This window comes from Hemibagrus wyckioides, linkage group LG03 (genome assembly GCF_019097595.1).
Source record: "Hemibagrus wyckioides isolate EC202008001 linkage group LG03, SWU_Hwy_1.0, whole genome shotgun sequence".
Lineage (NCBI taxonomy): Eukaryota > Metazoa > Chordata > Actinopteri > Siluriformes > Bagridae > Hemibagrus > Hemibagrus wyckioides.
The window spans coordinates 23446119-23452118 of NC_080712.1; positions in this window are offsets into that span (position 1 = coordinate 23446119).

Sequence of the window (6000 nt, forward strand, 5' to 3'; positions counted from 1 at the left end):
AGACTGTTAACTTTGTACTGTATATTTTTGTAGTTCTCCCAATAAAATTATTTGGAAAAAAAAGAAGTGCTAGTATTTGCCCCATGTGGTTGTCATTGAGCGCTCTTCTAAGTCCTGCTTCCTCAGAAAGTTTATGTGCTCACAAAATAAATGCAGACGCATTCCTTCTGAAAAGAAACCAAAGCTGAATATCTCTCTAATAGTCTCTAATATTCTTTCAGGTTTAACTTCAGACTTGAGTCACAGATGGGGAAATTAGAAGTTTATTTCAATAGAAACTATTTGGATAACAATATAATGGTACATTTCTGAATACTCATTTGAATGGAGGTTTAAAGTTATTAAAGCAGTTCTAACTACAACTGATCGTTTTAGACCTTAATTTCGACTAAATCTTATGTCCTTTATCATTACTATCTACTGAAAGTATCCTGGAGTTTATTTAGTTTCAAGTCAATTTTTGGCTCACAAAAACTGATATAAACACTGGCTTGTTATACATGTCAGCAATTTCCTGTTTAATGGTGCTGTAAGGACTCCTAGCATTCCAACACTCAAATCCTTTTAGCCCAGTATAAAAGGTGTGGTTCTGTAAGCACACACTTGCAGATAGTGGCCCTCAGTTAGGCTAGGGTGAGCCAGCTGACACGTTTAGCCTGATTTGTCTTTTGCCCTCGTTTAGAAGACTCAGAATGATTTCGGTAGTATAGTACATTTGATTAGTTATCAGCGCCGGCAAGTCATTAAGAAAATAAAGAGGCCCGGAATCAATCTAGTGCCAAGAGCTCAGGGCAAGATAAGGAGGAGTGATAACATCTCGGAGTAAATATTTACAGAGTCCTGCTGCATTTCATAATGAAGTGTTTATCACAGGACCCGGTGCACTGCCCTGAGCCAAAGTAGGCTGTACCTATGTGTGTGTGTGTGTTTCAGTACTTTATACTAAATACTGTACATGTTTAGTGACGTTATTGAAATACTTCTTGTGAGTATTTGGAATTGCAATTAAAAGTTTTAAAGTTTGGACTTTTTAAGCATGGTTAATGGGCCTAAAGCTCCTACAATGACAGGAAATACTCTTGACTTCTGATTATGGCAGGAAGAGCCTAGTTCCTCACCCACGCCCATTTCCATCCCTTCTCTCCTCTGCTGTTTTTGTCATTTTTTACGAGAGCTTTTTGTTGGTCCATTTAGCTCCTGGAAGTCTTTTCTATTTGTGCCACGGTGTTTCCTGAGAAGTGGTGGGGCTTCCTGAAACACTGGTCAGTAAGAAAAGGGCCTGCTGTTATGTCTGTGTGCGAGAGTGTGTATGTGTAAGTGTGGAACTCTTACAACTGAGACTGCTGATTGACTGCTGAAGTCCAGGAACCAAAGTATGTAGCTTAAAGATAGGAATGCGCTGAAGCAGCCATTGTAATGTGAAAACTCTTTAAGGCAAATATTCTCTACCTATAAGATCAAATGTTACCTCCTCGTTCCTTCATCACAGTCCATGAGTGAAGGCTGAATGTTTAAAACGTGACAGTCGTATATTTTGTCCTCTAGAAGTGCTGCTCCTTACTCAGTCTCTCTTAATACACAAATATTTACGCACCACGTGCGTGAGGTCAGTGTTTACAGTTGGATGGCCACTGGGCCTGAGTCTTGACGACATCCATAAACGGCAGAATAAACGAGGCAGAGTGTGTATGTGTCTAAGAAGCCATTTCCTCTCTCATCCTTCAATTTACTAACACTGGTGACACACATGCATTGTACAGACATATGAATCATGTTACACATGCACAGTGGCAGACACCACACACGGTTCACCAGCGGAAACTAATAAATATAATGAATGTGTGTGTTTGTGTGTATTATAACCTGTAATATATTCATATAACTGAATATAAACACGTTTATATGATATGATGTTATTTTCAGTACAGAGTGATCGTCACATATACACACGCAGAGGTCAGCCAAATCATTGCTGATGTTTACTGATGTTACAAGCCAAACCTGATCCCCTGGTAAGAGCTACTATAAAGCTAGGGAAGGTCAGCGTTATTTTCAAATGGCCCTGAGTAGAAAAGTCAAGTCCAGTGGGATTTTATTGTCATTTCTCTATGCAGCAATTGAAATGATGTTGCTTAAGCACCATGGTGCAACACATAACAGTATAGCAATACAGTTTACGAGACTACATAAAGTACAGCTAACAAGACAAGGGACCCTAGGAGATGAAAATGTTCCAGGGAGGGGAGCTCAGGACTTTCATTTGCTTGGGGTCTGAAATTCCTATGGGGTTGCCCTGAAATTCCTGGCTCGCCTTCTGTAGTGTAGCTACACAGCTCTGGAATCTCCTTCCTCCAGTTACACCTTTAGCAGTTTTTTCCTTTTATTTATCTGCAATAACCAGGTTATTCTGATGAGGGTTGGTGGTCTTCTTCTTCCTATTTTGCTCTCTGTCTTCCATACTTATTAAGGGTGGTGCAAGTAGTATAGGTTCCTCAGAGATCCAGGGTCTGAGTTGTGATTTTTGCAGAGTTTTGTATGTTTTCCCATGTGTCTTGTGGGTTTCCTCCAATGTCTTACCTCCGATCCCATGTAATGCGTTAGTGTCTGATCTAGGGTACCTCTGGACAATCACTACCCTGACCAGTGGTTACTAAATAAACAACTATTAATTTCTATTATCAGTATTACAACAAATTACACATGCTTCAGAATGACAACCACAAACAAAAAAACCCCACACATGCTCCTTCAAATATCAAAACAACATAACAACAGCTAGTAGCTTTCAATTTTGTCCCTCATAAACAGTATAATAGCTATTCCCGAAACCTTCCTCAAGCCCAGTATTTCCTTTTCTCCTTAGGTAACTGCTCAGTTTCATGAGTCATCCCTCCTTCCTTGTCCTTGACCATAGCACTTACAGTAAAGGTATTTCTGATGATTTACAGGTTTAGAATTCAGGGGACACAAAGGAAGGAACTACAGCATGAGTCACACTGAAGACCCAGGGAAGAACGTGAAAGCCGACACGGCTGTTGTTCTTACTGAAGAATCAAATGATACACTACATTGATCAAAGCATTTCAGGAACACTATGTACAGCTTGGTGAGACACACAACACTGTTATATCTTGTATTTACCGTACCACACATTACAGAGAAAGAGGTCTTTAAGGCTTTTAACTACTATATGAATGATACATGTATGTTCTGTAGGTTGCTTTTTTGGATGTCTTGCACAAGGAAGTGTTTGAGGTTTACAAGGTGTAATTATTGGTGTAGATTACTCTGTTACTGAAGTGCTGGTTGAAATTTTCCAGACACGAGCACTGTATGGACAGCCCAAACACTCAGCTTGCGTTTTACCTCTTATTTTTCTCTGTTTCACTCGATTCAATTTATGAAGAGGTTAATTCCCGTCATGAATCAAACAGGCTATTAATGACGCGAGTGTTCCAAAGTGGGGAGCATTTGAGAGAGTAAATCCTTACCACTTTAGGTAGCCTCTTATGTAGTTTCTTAACACACAAACACATCACCGATACACAGCCTCACACAGCGTCTCTCTTAAACATACACAGTACCTACTCATATGGAGGAGATTCATACGATGTAATGTGGCTTGTGACCATAAGTGACGTCTTTATTTGAGTAAAAAATTAATGTCTTATTTACTCTGCCAATTCCTTGGCAACGGTCAGGTCGATGACTGGTGTCATTTGTGTTTTTGCTCAGTAAACACTTATTCTGCTTCCAGGTAAAATCCTTGAGCTTGGGTAATTTATCATTGAGAGTGTGTGTGTGTGTGTGTTTGTGTGTGTGTGTGTGCTGTGTTTTTGTCTTTATGTACCACAAACTAATGACATATAACTATGCAAAACATTCATTCTGTTCAAACATAGTAGCTATGCCAACTCTATTATCTAGAAAGTTCCATGTGTCACCTGGATGTTGCTGGAGAAAGTACCACAGCTTTGTGGTGAAAAAGAGAAATGAGATCTGTTGATGGACATTGTCATGAAGGACACAGGTAACATGGAGATATTTCTCAGTTAAAAACTGCTCATGTGGTCAGATGTATTATTTATCTTAAATAAGAATGACATCAAGGACAATGGTGGCTCAACTGTTAAAATGCTCTGGGATACTGATCTGAAGGTCAGTAGTTCAAGTCCCAGCATTGTCATGTTGCCGCTGTTAGGCCCCTGAGTAAAGCCCTTAACCCTGTCTGCTCATGTCATGGCTGACCCCAGTGATATGTAAAGAAGAGAATTTCACTGTGCTGTAATGTATGCATGACAAATAAAGTCTTCTTATATAACTGCTCTACCCTGTCCAGGGTCACCCAGTTCAGGCTTCAGTCTATCAGGCAGTGACATTGGAGCCTATCCTTTGAACAGACAGTGACTTCGGAGTTGATACTCTGAGCGGACAGTGACTTTGGAGTCGATTCCATGAGCAGGCAGTGACTTATGAACCTAGGGTCAGGCAATGTGAAGCAGGAATACACCCAGGATGGGACACCAGTCCTTTGCAGAGCACCATATACATACTCATTAACAAATGGAGACAATTCACCCATGCCAGTCCACCCACCTGGCATGTTTGTAGGAGAAAGTCAAAGATCCTGGAAGAAACACACAGAGACACATGTGAAACTCCAGTCAGACAGTAATCAGAGCTCAGGACTGAACCAGAGATACTACAGCTGTGAGGCAGCAATGCTACCCCATGCACCAGCCAGATTTAGATGTGAAAATGATATTTATATATTTACAAACACTTTTAAGCTTCTATTGCACTGATTTATTTTAAAATCTGCATATAAAAAGGAAACATTGGAAAAGTCTTGGCTCATCAGTTACAATATGGCTGAGGAGGTTAAAAAAAAGGTGTAAAATTCATTTTTGGCTGCACAAGTCATTGGAATAAAGTGTATTGTTTGAGGCCAGTTGAGCAGCTGTAGTGAAAAAGTGAAGAAGTCAGAAACAGAGGCTGCTACTTATCAACCCTTAAATGCCCAGCTTGCACCCTTTAAAGCCCAGCTAGCTAAACTAGGTCACACCTTGTGAGAGATCCAATAAAAGAGGTGTCTTTAAATAAACCCTGACCTATAACCATACACACACACACACACACACACACCCAAACACCCTACAAATAAACTCCTATCTTCTGGTCGGTGCACTCCTCAAGCTCTGACACCAAAACTTTCCGAGACACAGTAATGTACACAAGCAGACACGTATAAGTAGGTGCTACTACACACATTTTCTTTAAGCTATTTCTATTCTGTTTGGATCTAACCAAAACACACACATATGCCCCATGATAGTATAGTAACAAGAGCAGTATAGTGTGGAAGCGCACATACGTCTGTCTTTAAGCATGTTTGTAACAGGCTATTAAAGCAGCTCATGCAGGCAAGCAGACTGCATGCTCTGACATGTGCACATACAATTTGTATTTTGAGTACAAACATGGCATGCCTCATTAGTTTTGGTCACACGTGTAGACTGTTGCAACTGCATACAAAAGGTATTTCGTGGAAGTATAGTTTAGCATGTGAACCATTTCAAGTTTCAGAGTTGTAATGTGTAAGGTTGTTGCAGACTCCATGCTAGGTCAGGAATGCAGCAGGGCTCAGTTGCGGCTAGTCACAGTGCTAAATCATCCTTGGCTCGTGGTTGATTTATGACTTAAGATATAAGTAGGCCATATAGTTTACTGTGACTTTTGCTCAGTGTACTTGCTAGTCTGTGCAATACGCTGAGAGCTACAGAGTCATCAATGAGTCCTTCACAGGTTACATGACCAGTCAAGGCACAAGCTGCCGCATAGATAGCCTTTATGCCGAATCTAAGGCAGGTCATTCATGAAGCCGAGCTTACTGGCTATTTGTGTGTGTAAGTGTATGTGCTTGTACAGTCACTGTACACTACCGCCTCCCGAGTAAACAGTCCCCTCTCTGTCGAACTACTGTACGCTTAGCCAACTCAC